Genomic DNA, 21,966 nt, shown 5'->3' with positions numbered 1-21,966 from the left:
TTAGGAAGGTAAACAAAGTTAGACCAGCTGTTAGGAAGGTAAACAAAGTTAGACCAGATGTTAGGAAGGTAAACAAAGTTAGACCAGCTGTTAGGAAGGTAAACAAAGTTAGACCAGCTGTTAGGAAGGTAAACAAAGTCAGACCAGCTGTTAGGAAGGTAAACAAAGTTAGACCAGCTGTTAGGAAGGTAAACAAAGTTAGACCAGCTGTTAGGAAGGTAAACAAAGTCAGACCAGCTGTTAGGAAGGTAAACAAAGTCAGACCAGCTGTTAGGAAGGTAAACAAAGATAGACCAGCTGTTAGGAAGGTAAACAGTGAGACCAGCTGTTAGGAAGGTAAACAAAGTTAGACCAGCTGTTAGGAAGGTAAACAAAGTTAGACCAGCTGTTAGGAAGGTAAACAAAGTTAGACCAGCTGTTAGGAAGGTAAACAGTGAGACCAGCTGTTAGGAAGGTAAACAAAGTCAGACCAGCTGTTAGGAAGGTAAACAAAGTTAGACCAGCTGTTAGGAAGGTAAACAAAGTTAGACCAGCTGTTAGGAAGGTAAACAGTGAGACCAGCTGTTAGGAAGGTAAACAAAGTCAGACCAGCTGTTAGGAAGGTAAACAAAGATAATCCTTGTATACATTTTATTACCATCACAAAATCTTTTCCATCTTGGTCTTCGTTTTTCTTTACTGATATTGTTTCTGTCATTACTGATTGTGACAGCTGGGGGCGAGGAGGGGGGGGAGGGGAAGCGGGTAAACGGGGAGGATAAAGGGTGTAAAGGAGGGGAAATGAGGATACTCTAAAAGGAGACAGTGGGGGGTCTGACTGATACCTCCTGTGCCCTCCCTCTCTCTCTTTCTCCTCTCTCTCTTTCTCTCTCTCTCTCTCTCTCATCTATGTTATACAAGAAATACAACAAATAAGAAAGTTGCCGATACCAGCCGATAGTTTTAAATATTAGTGTTACACAGGGGCCTAAAAATTAGGAAAACTAACGCTGTACCTCACGAATGTGAAGTGTCACACACACACGAACACTGTACATGCACGAACACTGTACACGTACGCACGAACACTGTACACGCACGAACATTGTAGACACACGAACACTGTACAAGCACGCACGAGCACTGTACACGCCGCCACATGTCAAACCTAACACTGAACCAGTAAAGATAGGCACAGCAGTTATGTGATTTTCCTGGAGACCACAGCAGTGCGCATCGTCACAGCAGTGCACTTCACAGCAGTGCACATCGTCACAGCAGTGCACCTCACAGCAGTGCGCATCGTCACAGTAGTGCACCTCACAGCAGTGCGCATCGTCACAGCAGTGCACCTCACAGCAGTGTGCATCGTCACAGCAGTGCACCTCACAGCAGTGCACATTACAACAGTTCACATCACAACAGTACACATCACAACAGTGCACATCACAGCACCAACTCACATCACAGCGCTGCACATCACAGCAGCAGTGCTCATCACAGCAGTGTGCATCACAGCAGCGCACATCACAGCAGCGCACATCATTACAGCAGCGCAAATCATTACAGCACTGCACATCACAGTAGCGCACATCACAGCATCAGTGCATATCACAGCAGTGAATATCACAGCAGCAACGCATATCACAGCAGCTGTGCACATCACAGCAGCAGCGCACATCACAGCAGCTGTGCACATCACAACAGCAGCCCACATCACTGCAGCAGCCCACATTACAGCAGTGCACATAGCAGCTGCCCACATCACAGCAGCGCATATCACAGCAGCAGCCCACATCACAGCAGCAGCCCACATCACAGCAGCAGCGCACATCACAGCAGCGCACATCACAGCAGCGCACATCACAGCAGTGCACATCACAGCAGCAGCGCACATCACAGCAGCAGCGCACATCACAGCAGCAGCGCACATCACAGCAGTGCACATCACAGCAGCGCACATCACAGCAGTGCACATCACAGCAGTGCACATCACAGCAGCGCACATCACAGCAGCACACATCACAGCAGCACACATCACAGATTGTTGAAACAGCTGATCCAGGGATTCAACACGCCAGCTTCCAAAACTGAGGTGAGGACACATGATAATGTTGCCAAGAGAAACAAGTCACAATACCATGACTGTAACAATACACAAGTAACCAGTACATGGAAGAGAAGCTTACCACGACTTTGTAAGTGGTCCAAGTCGGATTGAAACGTCGTCGCAAGCTCCTCTCTCCTATGTGCGGGTTATTTGTGAATACTGATGTCAATGTTGTTAAAGGAACTGGAGGGACGAGATACAACAGTCAGTCATACTTTCTACCTACACTTCAACAGGTGATCCATGATTGTATCCTGGAGCAGAGAGTAATGAGAGACGTCACTGCTCAAGGTATGTAAACACTCGAGTTGCTCTCCTCTAGCCCGCAGTGAACTAGAGGATCTTCAAGAACAATGTAATCAAAACACAAGCTCATTCTCACTATTTATTGCTGTGGACAACATTTATTGAATGTTACATCGCGTCTGTGAGCAACAAAAGCTGTTGTGACGTATCAGATAAAACGCATCTTCCACCACTGATGGAAATAAGCGGAATATTGTTGCCAGAGTTAACTTCTCTGTTGGAAATACTTCACAAAACTAATACAAGTCTTAGTGAGACAACTTGTCTGGTTTCAGAAATATTGCCTCAGGAACAATAATTAAAACATTTTATCAGCTAACTTCTGAGTGATGCAAGAACACTGTCAGCTCTCAGTGTCGCTGTTAACTAGGTTCTTGCATTACACTGGTTACAGTGGTTATAATTATAACCATAATTTTTATAGGGGTGGACCAGTAAACCAGTGGAAGGCCTCGGTCAGGTGACCAAAAGCTCCAGCTGCAGTTCATCATATAATTAAGACCCACGTCAGGAAACACTTATGTTTCCTGACAAACCTGACCTAACCTAACTCAAATCAGTTTCCAGAACCTCGATATAAACGACATCAACGCTAATGCAGCAGATGAGCCGTGTGCAACAGTCCTTGATAATAAAGATTTTTTTCCGCTATTATTATTAACATACCGGCAGTTTCCCACCAAGACAGAGTGACCCGAAAAAAGAAGAAACATTTTCATTATCATTCCGTCCATCACTCTTGCCAGAAGAGCGCCTACGTTACAGTTAAAAAATTGCAATATCCACACTCCTCTTTCAGAGTGCAGGCACTGTACTTCCCACCTCCAGGACTCAAGTCCGGCTTATCACTTTCCCCGAATCCCTCACACTCCTACAGCACGTCAAGTCATACAAACCATCTGTCTCCACTAAAAAAAAAAAAAAAACTCGGGACGAAATTCAGCAGCTCGGTGATGGGGGGGGGGGGGTGTCAGTGCAGGTGATTTGGCAGCAGCATCAAACAACAGCAAACGAATCAGCGGAAGAAAGTCAAAATGATGTAGCAGGAAGAGAAGAATCTGACGAATCTGATTGATAAAAAATTTAGGAGAAATTTTAAATGTTCCCGACAACAGCGTCACATACATCTTCCTCGGGATCCTTTCTAAACAACACAAACACCAGCATCCAGAAAGGCTGATGGTGCTCTTGGTACAACAAATATTGGTTTAGAAAGACACGTAAGCAAACACTAACATATTTATTAGAAAACGTTTCGGTCCTGGGACCTTGATCACTTCTAACATACAGAGGTAGATAGACATTATATATATAGGCGGAGAGTGAGATGTGACGCACGTGACCTGAGGAAGGTCATAAGAACATAAGAATGGAAGAACACTGTAGAAGGCCTACTGGCCCATGCGAGGCAGGTCCTTATCAAAACAACCTCTGCCTATGATGAGGATGGGTAGACGATGAAATCATGTGACTTCTGTGTTGTTGGGTTGGTGTTGCTGAAGTATCATGTATGCCAATGTTTTTGAAATTTTGTAGTTTCCAGTGTTGCATACATGATACTTAAGCAGCACCAACCCAACAACACAGGAGTCACATGATTTCATCGTCTACCCGTCCTCATCATAGGCAGAGGTTGTTTTGATAAGGACCTGCCTCGCATGGGCCAGTAGGCCTTCTACAGTGTTCCTCCATTCTTATGTTCTTATGACCTTCCTCAGGTCACGTGCGTCACATCTCACTCTCCGCCTATATATATAATGTCTTTCTACCTCTGTATGTTAGAAGTGATCAAGGTCCCAGGACCGAAACGTTTTCTAATAAATATGTTATAGTGTTTGCTTACGTGTCTTTCTAAACCAACTTGTCGGTATTTATTACCAAGGTTTATACCACAACAAATATTAAAACAGAAATAGTCAAATATATGTCATTACTGTTACTGTCTCGAGGTAATCCACTAGAGTAATGGAAAGACAATATGATCTTACATCTCTGGTAAACTTACCACTAAATATTCGAGTTTACCCTCCCTCTTCAGCAGTAAGTTTGTTCAGTACAAGATTATTCATTCAGTATGGGAAGATTGTTCAGTACTGGAAGATTGTTCAATTAGAACATGCTTTTTCCTTTTTTTTCTCAAAATTAAAAAAAAAAATGTATAATGGAAATGTGTGGGTTAATTCAGTTTAATAATGGAGTGCTTGTTGCTCAAGTTCTCAACAATAGAATTTCACATTTTCAGTTTCCACTTATTGCAATAATACAGTTTTGAAATTCTAGAAATATTTTTTTTTTGAAGCTTAAAAAAAAAATATCATTAGAGTGTTGGATGTTTCAGTTTTATGTTTTAATATAAATGGAAATTATTCAGATTTATATTTCCGTAACTGGTTTTTTATTATTTCTTCACCAGATGATTATGGAGGAGAGTTTCACTACTTTCGGTTTATATTTCTTTAGTGTGTTAGACTGACGGGTCAACTACAGGAAAAGTTACCTTGGATATCTTTCTACATTATATATCCGTCTTCGGTTCGAGTCGGACCGAAACGTCGTGGTAAAGCGGGTTATGTATTATGAATTGTTCCAGTTACTATATTGTGATTTCTTCTTTCAAATGTTGTTGATGTTGGTGTCAAGGATGAGTCTCGCCCGGTGTTCCGCACTCAAGGATGCGTCTCGCCCGGTGTTCCGCACTCAAGAGTACAAGTGGAGAGTAAGTGTACGTGGAGACAACCACGTACACTCCCACACAGGTGCAGCATTATGACAAGCGAGCTGCCTCGCCTTGACCACTTGCACCGTCAAGCGAGCTGCCTCGCCCTGACCACTTGCACCGTCAAGCGAGCTGCCTCACCTTGACCACTTGCACCGTCAAGCGAGCTGCCTCGCCCTGACCACTTGCACCGTCAAGCGAGCTGCCTCGCCCTGACCACTTGCACCGTCAAGCGAGCTGCCTCGCCCTGACCACTTGCACCGTCAAGCGAGCTGCCTCGCTCTGACCACTTGCACCGTCAAGCGAGCTGCCTCGCCCTGACCACTTGCACCGTCAAGCGAGCTGCCTCGCCCTGACCACTTGCACCGTCAAGCGAGCTGCCCCGCCCTGACCACTTGCACCGTCAAGCGAGCTGCCCCGCCCTGACCACTTGCACCGTCAAGCGAGCTGCCCCGCCCTGACCACTTGCACCGTCAAGCGAGCTGCCCCGCCCTGACCACTTGCACCGTCAAGCGAGCTGCCCCGCCCTGACCACTTGCACCGTCAAGCGAGCTGCCCCGCCCTGACCACTTGCACCGTCAAGCGAGCTGCCCCGCCCTGACCACTTGCACCGTCAAGCGAGCTGCCCCGCCCTGACCACTTGCACCGTCAAGCGAGCTGCCCCGCCCTGACCACTTGCACCGTCAAGCGAGCTGCCCCGCCCTGACCACTTGCACCGTCAAGCGAGCTGCCCCGCCCTGACCACTTGCACCGTCAAGCGAGCTGCCCCGCCCTAACCACTTGCACCGTCAAGCGAGCTGCCCCGCCCTGACCACTTGCACCGTCAAGCGAGCTGCCCCGCCCTGACCACTTGCACCGTCAAGCGAGCTGCCCCGCCCTGACCACTTGCACCGTCAAGCGAGCTGCCCCGCCCTGACCACTTGCACCGTCAAGCGAGCTGCCCCGCCCTGACCACTTGCACCGTCAAGCGAGCTGCCCCGCCCTGACCACTTGCACCGTCAAGCGAGCTGCCCCGCCCTGACCACTTGCACCGTCAAGCGAGCTGCCCCGCCCTGACCACTTGCACCGTCAAGCGAGCTGCCCCGCCCTGACCACTTGCACCGTCAAGCGAGCTGCCCCGCCCTGACCACTTGCACCGTCAAGCGAGCTGCCTCGCCCTGACCACTTGCACCGTCAAGCGAGCTGCCTCGCCCTGACCACTTGCACCGTCAAGCGAGCTGCCTCGCCCTGACCACTTGCACCGTCAAGCGAGCTGCCTCGCCCTGACCACTTGCACCGTCAAGCGAGCTGCCTCGCCCTGACCACTTGCACCGTCAAGTGAGCTGCCGCACCTTGACCACTTGCACCGTCAAGTGAGCTGCCGCACCTTGACCACTTGCACCGTCAAGTGAGCTGCCGCACCTTGACCACTTGCACCGTCAAGTGAGCTGCCGCACCTTGACCACTTGCACCGTCAAGTGAGCTGCCGCACCTTGACCACTTGCACCGTCAAGTGAGCTGCCGCACCTTGACCACTTGCACCGTCAAGCGAGCTGCCTCGCCCTGACCACTTGCACCGTCAAGCGAGCTGCCTCGCCCTGACCACTTGCACCGTCAAGCGAGCTGCCTCACCTTGACCACTTGCACCGTCAAGCGAGCTGCCTCACCTTGACCACTTGCACCGTCAAGCGAGCTGCCTCGCCCTGACCACTTGCACCGTCAAGCGAGCTGCCTCGCCCTGACCACTTGCACCGTCAAGCGAGCTGCCCCGCCCTGACCACTTGCACCGTCAAGCGAGCTGCCTCACCTTGACCACTTGCACCGTCAAGCGAGCTGCCTCGCCCTGACCACTTGCACCGTCAAGCGAGCTGCCTCACCTTGACCACTTGCACCGTCAAGTGAGCTGCCTCACTCTGACCACTTGCACCGTCAAGTGAGCTGCCTCACCTTGACCACTTGCACCGTCAAGTGAGCTGCCTCACCTTGACCACTTGCACCGTCAAGTGAGCTGCCTCGCCCTGACCACTTGCACCGTCAAGTGAGCTGCCTCACCCTGACCACTTGCACCGTCAAGTGAGCTGCCTCACCTTGACCACTTGCACCGTCAAGTGAGCTGCCTCGCCCTGACCACTTGCACCGTCAAGTGAGCTGCCTCACCCTGACCACTTGCACCGTCAAGTGAGCTGCCTCACCTTGACCACTTGCACCGTCAAGTGAGCTGCCTCACCCTGACCACTTGCACCGTCAAGTGAGCTGCCTCGCCCTGACCACTTGCACCGTCAAGTGAGCTGCCTCACCCTGACCACTTGCACCGTCAAGTGAGCTGCCTCACCTTGACCACTTGCACCGTCAAGTGAGCTGCCTCACCCTGACCACTTGCACCGTCAAGCGAGCTGCCTCACCTTGACCACTTACACCGTCAAGTGAGCTGCCTCGTAGTCTAATATTCATCCAGATAGTAACGTAAATAAACTTCGGTTTATTTTGTTCAAAACCTTTGGAAAATAATACAAGGGAATAATGGATAAACAAAGATCAAATTCTACTTTCTTACGTTAGTCGGTTATATTAGAATACAAGCAAAAAATAGTGTCAGTTGTCCCTTGGTCTGGGGTGTTTGAGGCCTCGTTATATTAGATGGGACAATTGTTGTTGTTGTTCATGTACAACTACTTGGGAACAATAAGTACTGGTACTATACATTAACATTTGTGATTGAGAAATTAACATTGATATTTATATTTCATTTTTAATGAATTTATACCAGCACTACAGTATTCTTACTAAGATGAAATAAAAGCCTTGTCTGTCCTATCTCTCTCTTTATCTCTTGCTCTACCCGATAACAAGGGCTCTAAAATGTTTGCTTGACAAAGCAATGGTTTCTTTATAAATGTCCTTCACTCTCAGTCAGTCTATAATGTTTCATTAGTGTCATAGATCGGGAACTTTTGGAACTTTAATTGCCAGGGTTTGAGAAGTTTCTATGCCTTTAGGGATCTGTGTATTTCTATAATAAGAAAGTGTCCAGTTCCCTGGTGTTTTGGTCTTCTCTTGGACGTTACCAACGTAGTGCTATGTTGTTTTACGAGTCCCAAATTTAATAAGAACTTAGCCTCCTTGTTCTCTGCAGTATATTGACGTTTCTTCCTCTATTAGGTCTGGGACCTCAGATCGTCATCAAGCATTTAGATACCTGGGACATGCTAGTCTAATGAGGAGCTGCTGGGTCTTCCTACTGATGAGGTGCCACTGCCTTGTTCCTGTAGATCTACAAAGCCGATGCTTCTTCCTGCGGGCAATCTAATCACTGTGCCACGAGAAGCTCTGTCTCGCGCTGGTTTCTTTTTAGGTGATCCAGAACGATGGGGCTAACCAGTCCTCCAGATGCCACTTGAACTGCCACTTTCCTCATATTCTTCAAGACACGTTCAGGGTCGTAGGAGTAGACGCCACACAAGCTCTAAATCCAAATTTTGTCGAAGGCTTCCGCTTACCATCTATTTGTTGCACGAGAGAGTGAAATAATTTTGGAAATGAACATTTTTGGAGCATGTTGCACGCTATCCTTTACTTTCTTTCCAGTCAGTCAACATCTTTCTCCAGTTATGTTTAAGAGGGCTAGACAGAGGCATCCAAGGCTGCAGGAAATGCGTTGAGTTAGGTGCAAGAAAACCATCCTGATGTTTCTGCTCTCACAGATCCATAACTTTGGAGTTAATGTAAGAGGGTAGGTTATCTCCTGTAAGTACCGGAGAACTGCTCTTTCACCCCAATCAACAAATACCTCTGAATCGAACCATGCAGAGCGTTTATACAGTGCACCTCTAAGTCCATCCATTATCTTAGAGTCTTCAGGCCTTACACCCTTGTACACAACATACGGATCTAGAACTTGAGAAGCAGCAGCAGTTACAGCAGACATGATGGACGTCGAACTTGTGTTCATTATCCTTTCATTATATTTTCCACCTGTCCTGAAGATCTGCAACTTGGTTCTTGGGTCACCAGCTAGAGTAATATCGCCAGGAGGTGCACTATTAACTGTGACCCAGGCGATCGAAGCAAGCAGAAGCGCCAGTGTCTCTAGCAGTTATTCTCTTTCGTGGGATGTTTCGGCAGATGAGAGTCGATAGGAACTTGTCATGTTTCTTCGGGAATTCACGAGCCCAATCAATGCCTGGAAGATTATCGGCAAACTCTGGAATAACTCTGATTGCGGTCCACGTTGTCTTTGACGGAGTTTCTCGACTCACTGACACCACAAGTCATTCCGCATCACCTTCAGAAGCTACATTTAGCGCTACTATTTCTTCGTTCCGAAAGAGCGCTGTTTTCCTTCTAAATTTCTGGAGGCGACTTGAACGTTCCAGTGTCTCGTTGCTGCTAACTTGTCTTGGGTGTTTTGTGTTTCACTGCACCTCTTTGTGACGTGCTCCTTGACAATGTTATCAAAGCACTGGCCATGTCCTCTTCAGGATACTGCATCCTTGTACTCTTCCTCTTCGATGTGATCACTATGTCCACTTCAGAGTACATCTTTGTACTCTTATACATGCGCACTATATCCACTGAAAGCCAGTGAAGGCACATCGAAGAGTCGTCACTACACGAAGGGGGCAGGTGAAGAGGGGATTTTTGGGTAGGGGGATGGGGAGAGGGAAGAACAGAGAGACGCTGTAGGATTAGAGGAATAAAATGGGGGGGAAGGTTAAAAGGAAGGGGGGCCAAAGGGGGTGGGAAATTGAAGGGGAAGAGGGGGGAGTGGAGGGTATCATGGGTTCGTCACAGCAGGGGTGCCAAACCTATTTCTTAAATACCACTACCACCCCCCACCTTCCCAGTCATCAATCCCTCTCCTCCTCTCCCCCATCTCCCTGCCCATTTTCCCCATACTTCCCTTCCCCACCATGGGATCACTATAGTTGGGGGAAGTTGAAATTTCGTTTTGGTCAACGTGAAAGAGGGGAAAGAGGGGAGAGGGAGGGAAAGAGGGGAGAGGGAAGGGAAAGAGGAGTGGAAGGGGTGAGAGAGGAAGAGAGAGGGATCTGGCTTAATGGGTAGCGTGGGAAGTAGCACGCATGCGCACACACCTTGTTTACGGAGTAGAATGAAATTAGCGAAGAGACACCCACATCACCGTATGTCCTCGGATGACAGTAAAACACCTAGCTTGTCTGGGTGCGTCATTCTTGTAGGATATGGTGGTCCTGTGGGTTAGAGCGTCATGTGGTTTTCGCTCACCATGAAGCGGGCCAAAACAATATGGGTTCGAATCCTTGGCTAGCCGCAGTGCTGTTATTGATAATATATATATATATATAAATAATATATAATATATATATATATATATATATATATTATATATTATATAATATATATATATATATTATATATATATATATATATATATATATATATATATATATATATATATATATAATATATATATATATATATATATATATATAATATATATATATATAATATATATATATATATAAATAATATATAATATATATAATTTATGTGTGTGCGTGTGTGTGTGTGTGTGTGTGTGAGAGAGAGAGAGAGAGAGAGAGAGAGAGAGAGAGAGAGAGAGAGAGAGAGAGAGAGAGAGAGAGAGAGAGAGAGAGAGAGAGAGAGAGAGAAGGGGAGGCCTATGGGGAGGGGAGGTTTCGGTATATATATCTCAGTGGTCGATTAATTATAATGAGGCCAGGAGTTAGGGCTCGACCCTCCTTCCCCTAAACCCCTCACCCCCCCCCCTCGTGGACCAGCAGAGAAACCTGACGACAACCCTGACATGTGTATCTGGTGGGGAGAGGGAAGGGTATGGTTCAGGGAAAGGGGGTGAAGGTCGGGGCCAGACAGTGATGGGAACTGGGCTGGGAGGGGATAGATTGAGGGGAGGGGAAGGGGGGGAATCAGGGGGATGAGTTCCCCATGTGTTTAAAGGCCTATTAATCAAATTAATTAAGAGACGCAGGTAATTAACCCAACACCGACAGCAGTCCACCACTGTTTACATTTCATGTATACTATTATATATTTTACAAATAACTGCATTGTCCGAGACTCGAACCCTCGAACTTTAACTAAGACACCACCCTGGTAGCCTGTCAAAATTCGAAACGCCCTAAATCACTGAACAATCAATGTCACAGACATCAGGTGCCCAGCAGCACTGAATATCTCACTCGTGATGCGGACACATACGTGGCTGTGGGAAGCACTAATTTCATCCTCCTCTCGTTGGGAATACCAATTACATAAGTTTTACATAAGTTATTGTGACAAGGTAAGTACTATGTAAAACTTGTGTAACTGGTATTCCAAACGAGAGGCTGAAATTAGTCCTTAACTTCCCACAGCCACGTACGTGTCCGCATCAGGAGTGACACGTCCAGTCCTACTGGGCACCTGATGTAGCTATGTGACATTGATGGCAGAGTGGTTTACGGAGTCTCGAATTATGGCAGGCTACGAGAAGTGGCGTGTTAAGTACAGTTGTTATTTGCTTAAAACCACTTGTTCGTGGATGCATTTATTCGATTTTGAAAAAAAGAAAGTCTAGCATTGAATAACAGCGGCGATTTCATTCCTACAAATTAATAATATATAACCAACAGCTGGAACAAACACTTCAATCAGAACTCAGGTGACTACTTACTATGTCCTCACAGATGATGGCGTTGGCATCACCTAAATCACCTACTAGGGCGCCTACAAAAAAAAGTATAAATTCAGCCTAAACTATACACCTGTATCAAACTATTCATCTGTATCAAGCTATACACCTGTATCATAAGCTATACACCTGTGTCAAACTGCACTTGTATTATAAACACCACTACTACCCCAAGATGGGCGATTAGATTTTTTTTTTAAAAAACCTTTTACCAACCCATCTAGCGTCTAGTATGTGTGATGGGATCTATAACAATTGCCTGAGATGCTTCACATGCTAAAGGGACTTCCTGCAAGTATGCCTGAATGTCACCTATCTCCGTGCAATGTATCATGCAGAAATAACTAATCTGAATCAATTCATTTAATGCGTTGGTAGGAGAACAATCGTGACAACCCCAGGGAGAGAAACCTCAGCATTTTCCCCCTAGAGTCCTCTTTATTAGCGTCTCCGAGACAGTGACTACATCCCTCAGTCACACACGCAATATGGCCAACATCTGAGGTATCTTTATTCTGAAGAAGTCAAGTGCCTGGCGAAACGTTCCCAGATATCCAAATGTTGCACAAGTGTTCCATTTATCATCTTGTCACTATTTTCTAAACCGTTTACACACACACACACACACACACACACACAGTGCAACATATATCTGTTACTTACGTTAAGCATGTTGATGCAAGAGTGACTTGAACTAGTGGGTTAGTTATATGAAGCAGTGACCATCCGCACCTTAAATGATCACTCTCGACACAATAACAAGAGCTTAACCACAATACAGTTACCACAAGGGCGTATGGGAGGCGTACATAATTACCCGGGATCAAGTACCACATACCAGCATGGGTAACAAAGATGAAGAATGGGGGGGGGGGAGGAAGAGATGGTAGGGCAGGGAGAGAGAGGGTAAGGGGGGAGAGAGGGTAAGGGGGGAGAGAGAGAGAGGGTAGAGAAGGGTAAGGGGGGAGAGAGAGGGTAAGGGGAGAGAGAGAGAGAGGGTAAGGGGAGAGAGAGAGAGAGAAGGGTGGGGGAGAGAGAGGGAGGGGGAGAGAGAGAAGGGGAGAGAGAGGGTAGGGGAGAGAGAGGGTGGGGAGAGGGGAGAGGGAGGGGTAGAGAGGGTAAGGGGAGAAGGGGAGAGGGAGAGGGAGAGGGAGGGGGAGAGAGGGAAGGGGAGAGAGAGAGGGTAAGGGGGAGGGGAGAGAGGGTAAGGGGAGAGAGAGGGTAGGGGAGAGAGAGAGGGGGAGGGTAGGGGGAGAGAGAGGGTAGGGGAGAGAGGGTAGGGGAAGAGAGGGGAGAGAGAGGGTAAGGGGAGAGAGAGAGGGTAAGGGGAGAGAGAGAGGGTAAGGGAGGAGAGAGGGTAAGGGGGGAGAGGGTAGAGGGGAGGGGGAGAGGGAGAGAGGGTAAGGGGAGAGAGGGGGAGAGAGGGAGAGGGGGAGTAGGGGAGAGGGTAAGGGGGAGAGAGAGAGAGAGGGTGGGGGAAGGGGAGGAGAGAGGGGAGGGAGGGGAGAGGGTAGAGGGGAGAGAGAGGGTAGGGGAGAGAGAGGGGAGAGAGAGGGGTAGAGGGGAGAGAGGGGAGAGGAGGGGAGAGAGAGAGGGTAAGGGGAGAGAGAGGGTAAGGGGGAGAGAGAGGGTAGGGGAGAGAGAAGGGGGTAAGGGGAGAGAGAGAGAGAGAGGGGAGGGGAGAGAGGTAGGGGGAGAGGGTAGGGGAGAGAGAGAGAGAGGGAGAGAGAGGGTGGGGAGAGAGGGAAGGGGAGGGGAGAGAGAGAGAGGGTAGGGAGAGAGAGAGAGGGGAGAGAGGGAGAGAGAGAGGGAGAGAGGGAGAGAGAGGGTAGAGAGAGAGGGTAAGGGGAGAGGGAGGGGAGAGAGTAAGGGGAGGGAGAGAGAGTAGGGGAGGGAGGGGGAGAGGGAGAGAGAGAGAGGGTAAGGGGGGAGAGAGAGGGTAAGGGGGGAGAGAGAGAGGGTAAGGGGGGAGAGAGAGGGTAAGGGGGAGAGAGAGAGAGAGAAAGAGCAAGAGGAAGATTATCAGTGTTAGCTCTCTTCATTAGAAAGCGCTAAACCCATCAGGGGTCATACAACGCCTGGGAGGTAAACAGGTTAATCCGAGGAATGGGGGAAAAGATGGCGGGGGGGGGAGAGAGACGATGGCGCTATTTCCCCTCTTAGATCACGAGCCTTTGACCATCACACCCCTCCCCCTACATCATACCGAGGATGGGTGGAGGGGAGCTTGGAAGAGGGCTGGTAGAGGGGGTGTGGGGGGAGGAAGAGAAGGGGGGGCGAGGGTTGGGGTGGGGGGATTCGCTGCGCTTTTGTTCATGTACAAAAGCTTCGGGTAAACTCGGCCTATCCAGCCTCCAGGTTGTCAGTACTCAACCACCACCATCTGTGTCATGATGTAGGTACACATATGTCTCCCCCACCAATCTCTCCCCCTCCCCTCCCCTCCCCTTCCCCCCCCCCACACACCTGGAAAGGGAGGAAAGCGAAACCCAGACTGGAGAATAATATAATAACGTGTCGTGTCTGGCGGGTGAGACAGATGGCGGCACCGACCAACAACTTGTTAGAGAAAGACAGAATAAGCTGGTCATCGGAAGGTCATTTAAGTGATTAATTGATTAATGTAATCATAAAGCGATAAACCCACACGAAAAAAGATAATTGAAGTGATTATTATAATAATTCTAAGTAAGCACTCGACCCGCCAAGGGTCATACAACAATCACTAAAGTGCCCCCCCTCTCTCTCCCTCTCTGTCTCTCTCTGTCTCCCTCTCTCTCTCCCCCCCTCTCTCTCCCTCCCCCTCTCTCTCCCTCTCCCTCTCTCTCCCTCTCCCTCTCTCTCTCTCTCTCTCTCTCTCTCTCTCTCTCTCTCTCTGTGTCTCTCCCTCTCTCCCCCTCTCCCTCCCTCTCTCTCTCCCTCTCTGTGTCTCTCCCTCTCTCTCCCTCCCCCTCTCTCTCTCTCTCTCCCTCGTGTGGGTTATCTCTGTATTTAAGTGAAATTGTGAGTAACTACGAAATTTGAATCTTTCGCACACGTATATATGGAGGGCGAAACTCACGAAACTTTTGATTATAACTTATATTAGGCCACATTTTTTTGGGTGGGTGGGTGAATGCTCAGCAGTTGTGGGGGAGACATGATAACGACATACAAGGTACAAGTAGTTACAACAGGAGGATAACAAAAAGCCATCGTTGCAAAATTGAAAAAAAAGTGGACCTGGAAGAAATTTATATATATATATATATATATATATATATATATATATATATATATATATATATATATATATATATATACACACACACACACACAACCAAGAAGATTCTTGGTTCTCTTGATCCAAGGAAATTTATTATTGCAGTCATGGAGCAAGGTAAACTGACTGGGTGATACAACACCTGGGAGAACACTACGAATACACACATGTACACATGTGGTCGTATGTAAACTATATACATTGTGATGTATATACCCTCCCCTCCCTGGTATTTTGTACGCTATTTATTACTAATCATTATAATTACTATTATTATTAATTTTATTAATAGTTTTATGAATAATTATATGCATTGTGTGTAGTTTTGTACGTGTGGGCGCTCAGAATTGTCCTGACCAAGCTGTGCTTGGGAAGGGTCGAGGCACCGCTCCTGGGTGCCTCTCTTAACCTCTAGGAAACGCTCCGGCATATGCTTGTGTACCCCTTTTTAATTTCCTACTTCTATCTAAGCCCTGTCATGCCCACTCTTCAAACTGCGTAACAAAGTTTGACTCCACCGCCTCATCCACATCTACCACCTTATGGCGTAGGGACACGTTACACAGTATCCCTTACTACCAGACCTTCCTCACCCCCTCCCCACCTACCCCACTCCTGCCCACAAAACCCCAACACCATACCACCAACCTCTGTTGAGGGAGCAAAATGTGGTGTGGGGAGGATACAACGTGTGGTGGGGAGGATACAACGTGTGGTGGGGAGGATACAACGTGTGGTGGGGAGGATACAACGTGTGGTGGGGAGGATACAACGTGTGGTGGGGAGGATACAACGTGTGGTGGGGAGAATACAACGTGTGGTGGGGAGGATACAACGTGTGGTGGGGAGGATACAACGTGTGGTGGGGAGGATACAACGTGTGGTGGGGAGGATACAACGTGTGGTGGGGAGGATACAACGTGTGGTGGGGAGAATACAACGTGTGGTGGGGAGGATACAACGTGTGGTGGGGAGAATACAACGTGTGTAGTGGACAATGCTTATACAAAAGTCTGAGTAACAATAATAATCCAGAAAGAATACAGAACAAGCCTCGGCTTACGCTAAGTTTCGCTCAATAATAAATCTTTCGTGATTTGTAAAAGCTTTTCTTACCTTGAGCGAAACTATTTTCAGATAACGTAAGGAGACGTTTCGCTCCTGGGACCTTCTTGAACGATTATGGTCCAGGGATAGAAATATTTCTGTAACGAACCCGTGACCTGTCACTGTCAAGTGATGGTCACTGTCAAGTGATGGTCATTGAGGCCAAAGTATTGGGAGAGATTTAGGCCTAGGCTGGCAGGTAGTTTGGGAAATTTGTCAGAGTGCAGATATTACCTGCCAGTAGTAGGCCTACTACTGGTGTTCCTTTGTTCTTAGCAGAGGCGGTGTCAAGGCTCTTTTGTGTTCAGTTTTTGAGAACACTTGAGAATAGTGTCTTTTAGAAGCCTTCAATTGGAAATTAGAATATTTCTGATCTGCCTGATCAATTCTCCTGTCCACTGGTCCTATTCTCTGTCCCTGCCTCTCTCCCTCGGTTACTAGCCTCCCTTTCTTCTTACTCTGCCTATCTTCGTTCCTTCCGTTCTTACCACTCTCCCTACTTCCGTTCATACCCTCTCCCCTTATCTTCGTTCCTTTCGTTCTTACCACTCTCCCTACCTTCGTTCATACTCTCCCTCCCTATCTTCGTTCTACCCTCCCTTCCTCCCTGAGCAGGAAGTTTGACAGGGTTACTGCAATCTCTTATGACAGGAATTAAATTTCATAACTGGGCGAGTGATCAGGTAAGGTAGAGTGGTGGTAATGGTGGTCAGTGCAGCATGCTCCTACCACTGATGCTGGGGAATGCAGGTACCGAGATGGAGGGAAAGATGCTGAGTGGGATGCGTGGGAATGTTCCCGTGTGGAAGAGTGATGTTATGATGTATGTGTGGTGGTGGTGATGGTGGTGGTGATGGTGGTGATGATGAAGGTGGTGATGGTGGTGAAGGTGATGGTGATGGTGGTGATGTGGTGGTGGAGGTGATGTGATGTGGTGGTGGAGGTGATGTGGTGGTGGAGGTGATGTGGTGGTGGATGTGATGTGGTGGTGGATGTGATGCGGTGGTGGATGTGATGTGATGTGGTGGTGGATGTGATGCGGTGGTGGATGTGATGTGATGTGGTGGTGGATGTGTTGGTGGTTGTGATGTGGTGGTGGATGTGATGTGGTGGTGGATGTGATGTGGTGGTGGATGTGATGTGGTGGTGGATGTGATGTGGTGGTGGATGTGATGTGGTGGTGGATGTGATGTGGTGGTGGATGTGATGTGGTGGTGGATGTGATGTGGTGGTGGATGTGATGTGATGTGGTGGTGGATGTGATGTGGTGGTGGAGGTGATGTGATGTGGTGGTGGATGTGATGTGGTGGTGGAGGTGATGTGATGTGGTGGTGGATGTGATGTGGTGGTGGAGGTGATGGTGATGATGCTATTATATAACAATGTTAAGTCATTATATTATCAAAAACACCACCTGGCACTGGTCTGATGAACCACCAGCCTACACATGAGCCACCGACCTACACATCATGAACCACCAGCCTGCGCATCATGAACCACCAGCCTACACGTCATGAACCACCAGCCTACACGTCATGAACCACCAGCCTACACATGAACCACCAGCCTGCACATCATGAACCACCAGCCTGCGCATCATGAACCACCAGCCTACACATGAACCACCAGCCTGCGCATCATGAACCACCAGCCTACACATCATGAACCACCAGCCTACACATCATGAACCACCAGCCTGCACGTCATGAACCACCAGTCTACGCATGAACCACCAGCCTGCACATGAACCGCCAGCCTGCACGTCATGAACCGCCAGCCTACACATGAACCACCAACCTGCACATCATGAACCACCAACCTGCACGTCATGAACCACCAACCTGCACGTCATGAACCAGCCTACACATGAACCACCAGCCTGCACATCATTAACCACCAGCCTGCACGTCATAAACCACCAGCCTACACATGAACCACCAGCCAGCACATCATGAACCACCAGCCTGCACGTCATGAACCACCAGCCTGCACGTCATGAACCACCAGCCTGCACGTCATGAACCACCAGCCTGCACGTCATGAACCACCAGCCTACACATCATGAACCACCAGCCTGCACGTCATGAACCACCAGCCTGCACATCATGAACCACCAGCCTGCACATCATGAACCACCAGCCTACACATCATGAACCACCAGCCTGCACATCATGAACCACCAGCCTACACATGAACCACCAGCCTGCACGTTATGAACCACCGACCTGCACGTCATGAACCACCAGCCTACACATGAACCAACCTGCACATCATGAACCACCAGCTTGCACATCATGAACCACCAGCCTGCACGTCATGAACCACCAGCCTACACATGAACCACCAGCCTACACATCATGAACCACCAGCCTACACATGAACCACCAGCCTGCACGTCATGAACCACCAGCCTGCACGTCATGAACCACCAGCCTACACATGAACCACCAGCCTACACATGAACCACCAGCCTACACATCATGAACCACCAGCCTACACGTCATGAACCACCAGCCTACACGTCATGAACCACCAGCCTGCACGTCATGAACCACCAGCCTACACATCATGAACCACCACCCTACACGTCATGAACCACCAGCCTACACATCATGAACCACCAGCCTACACGTCATGAACCACCAGCCTGCACGTCATGAACCACCAGCCTACACATCATGAACCACCAGCCTACACATCATGAACCACCAGCCTACACACCATGAACCACCAGCCTACACACCATGAACCACCAGCCTACACATGAACCACCAGCCTATACATCATGAACCACCAGCCTGCACGTCATGAACCACCAGCCTGCACGTCATGAACCACCAGCCTGCACGTCATGAACCACCAGCCTGCACGTCATGAACCACCAGCCTACACATCATGAACCACCAGCCTGCACGTCATGAACCACCAGCCTGCACGTCATGAACCACCAGCCTGCACATCATGAACCACCAGCCTACACATCATGAACCACCAGCCTGCACATCATGAACCACCAGCCTACACATCATGAACCACCAGCCTGCACGTCATGAACCACCGACCTGCACGTCATGAACCACCAGCCTACACATGAACCAACCTGCACATCATGAACCACCAGCTTGCACATCATGAACCACCAGCCTGCACGTCATGAACCACCAGCCTACACATGAACCACCAGCCTACACATCATGAACCACCAGCCTGCACGTCATGAACCACCAGCCTGCACGTCATGAACCACCAGCCTACACATGAACCACCAGCCTACACATCATGAACCACCAGCCTACACATCATGAACCACCAGCCTACACGTCATGAACCACCAGCCTGCACGTCATGAACCACCAGCCTACACATCATGAACCACCAGCCTACACATCATGAACCACCAGCCTACACATCATGAACCACCAGCCTGCACATCATGAACCACCAGCCTGCACATCATGAACCACCAGCCTACACATCATGAACCACCAGCCTACACATCATGAACCACCAGCCTACACACCATGAACCACCAGCCTACACACCATGAACCACCAGCCTACACATCATGAACCACCAGCCTACACATCATGAACCACCAGCCTGCACGTCATGAACCACCAGCCTACACATGAACCACCAGCCTACACATCATGAACCACCAGCCTACACATGAACCACCAGCCTGCACATCATGAACCACCAGCCTGCACGTCATGAAACTATACCTTACACGTACTAGACAACACCTGTACTGGACAACACCTGTACTGGCACAGGTACTGCAGATTGCGTGGGACGGTCCACAAACTGCACCAGATGGTAACTCAGACTCAACGAATCCTAGTCACCAGAAAACAAATTTGTGCAGATTCTATGCCTGGAAGCATCAGTAGGCATGGAATATCTGGAAAACAAATGGGACGTGAAATTTTGACCATCCCCCCGAAAAATACAGCAACCTTATGACCAAAAAGTACATCATTCTTGCCCCTGTAAACTTTTCACTCCGAACGGTGTAATTCACCAGTCCGTGAAAGACAGTGCTACAACACGCATGGCCCTGTATACTGTTTGAAAGGGACCGGGAGGTACAGATCCCGCAAACCCTGGGAAACAGACTATGGTAGCTAGGACCATTAAGCTGAGGGAGATTTTTTCTTAAGTGCCAGGAAGAAGAAAAAATTGGTAGGAAATGATAAAAATGCTCCCTTTTTTTTTTGAGCCTTGTTGGAGTGGAGGCACAGTCAGTGGCACAGTTAGTGGCCTCCACTCCAGAAGAAATATGTTAGTGCCAACAGATAAATCCCCCAATAAACAATCAGTACGGCATAATTTATATTTACAAATATACAGGATCTATAACTATCAACCAACAGCAAAATAACTATAAACAGTGGACTCCTCACGGAGTCAAATACAGTGTTTGTGGCGTTCACAGAGACCCACATAAAAGATAACTTTGACGAGGAAATAAGGATCCCAGGGTGCAGCTTGTTCAGGTAACAAAGGGGGGGGGGAGGGTTGACCTGTGTTGTCACAGAGCCGCTCATCTGCTCGGAATTTCTAAACACCACAAATGACGTAGTCGAAGTTTTGCTCATTGTGGTGGTAAACCAAGTCACCAGATCTGCAACTTTCCGACAGTTCAAGGAACAGCTAGTGAAAATGGACTGTGTCTTCAGGTGAAGAGCCTTGTGTTCTCAACTAATGGGATGTGTCATTAAGAGCTCTGTGTCTTCGGGTAAAGGGCTCTATTTTTAGGTAAAGAGCTCTGCGCCTTCAGTTAAAGAACTCTTTAGTTCTTCTAGGGCCTTAGAGACCTCGGGGGGAGGGGGAGGGGAAGGGGGGGGAGAGCCCCTGAAAGCTACCTGCTCCATTAAAAAAAACTTTTAAGTCACAGGTCATTTCCGTATTGAAGTATTTCATTATCCCGTCTTTACCTCGAGTCACAATCTATCGTGTACGACGGGGAAGAGAAACTAATAATAATTATTATAAAGCATTTTATTGCCAAGTTCTTTCAACTTTGTCAATTTTCCTTTTAATCCATTAGTCCCATTTTTTTTTAATAAGATGAATAAATAAAAAAGGTAATTCGAGCGATGTTTATCTGTCAATGTGAGAGAAACGAAGCAACGGCAAACAGCCGCTTACATTTGAAGGGTACAAGTGTTTTAATGCTCCTTTCTGTAACAGGCGAAGAGTCTACGATGCGCTCTTTTCAAGCTTCACATGGCTCTTTCAAGCTTCACATGGTTCCTGATTAAAGCTTTTGTGCGCCCCGTAACGTCTTTTCTTATTGCAGATTGACGTAGCATAAATCAGGCCGCAGTTTTGCCCCCTCGCTCGCTGGCGGCTGATGTTTGCAATGCGGCCTTATTGTCCAGTCGGGGCGCCGAGCGCTCAAGAAGCTCACTTCATCACAAGCTCCAGTGAGCTTATATCTCAAAGAGAAACGCCCCCATTTTCAGGGTATTATCCCTCCCCCAATGAGTGAGCTTCTATTGAAAGCTGTCTGAATAAACATGGTAAGTAGCGGGGAGCGGGCCGCGGCGACCAGGCTACCGACGCTGATGACGCGGAAGCGATTCCTCTTGACGTTTCCGATTGGTCAACGAGAGGGCTGCTCTTGCCATACCACGAGTCAAGATTAAATGCAATTCCCCAAGATTTCGCAGTTTTTTTTTTAATTTGCACCCGCAAGACGAAATCAGACCGTGTCTTGCCATATCACTTGGAATTGCGATACGGTTCTGAAAGGGTGTTGAGGCGAAATTAGTCACTTAAAAATGAATTAGTGCGCGAGGTTGGCAGGC

This window comes from Cherax quadricarinatus, chromosome 19 (assembly GCF_038502225.1).
Source record: "Cherax quadricarinatus isolate ZL_2023a chromosome 19, ASM3850222v1, whole genome shotgun sequence".
NCBI classification, from domain to species: Eukaryota; Metazoa; Arthropoda; class Malacostraca; order Decapoda; family Parastacidae; genus Cherax; species Cherax quadricarinatus.
The sequence above is the reverse complement of the archived record's forward strand: the minus strand, read 5'-3'. Positions refer to the sequence as shown.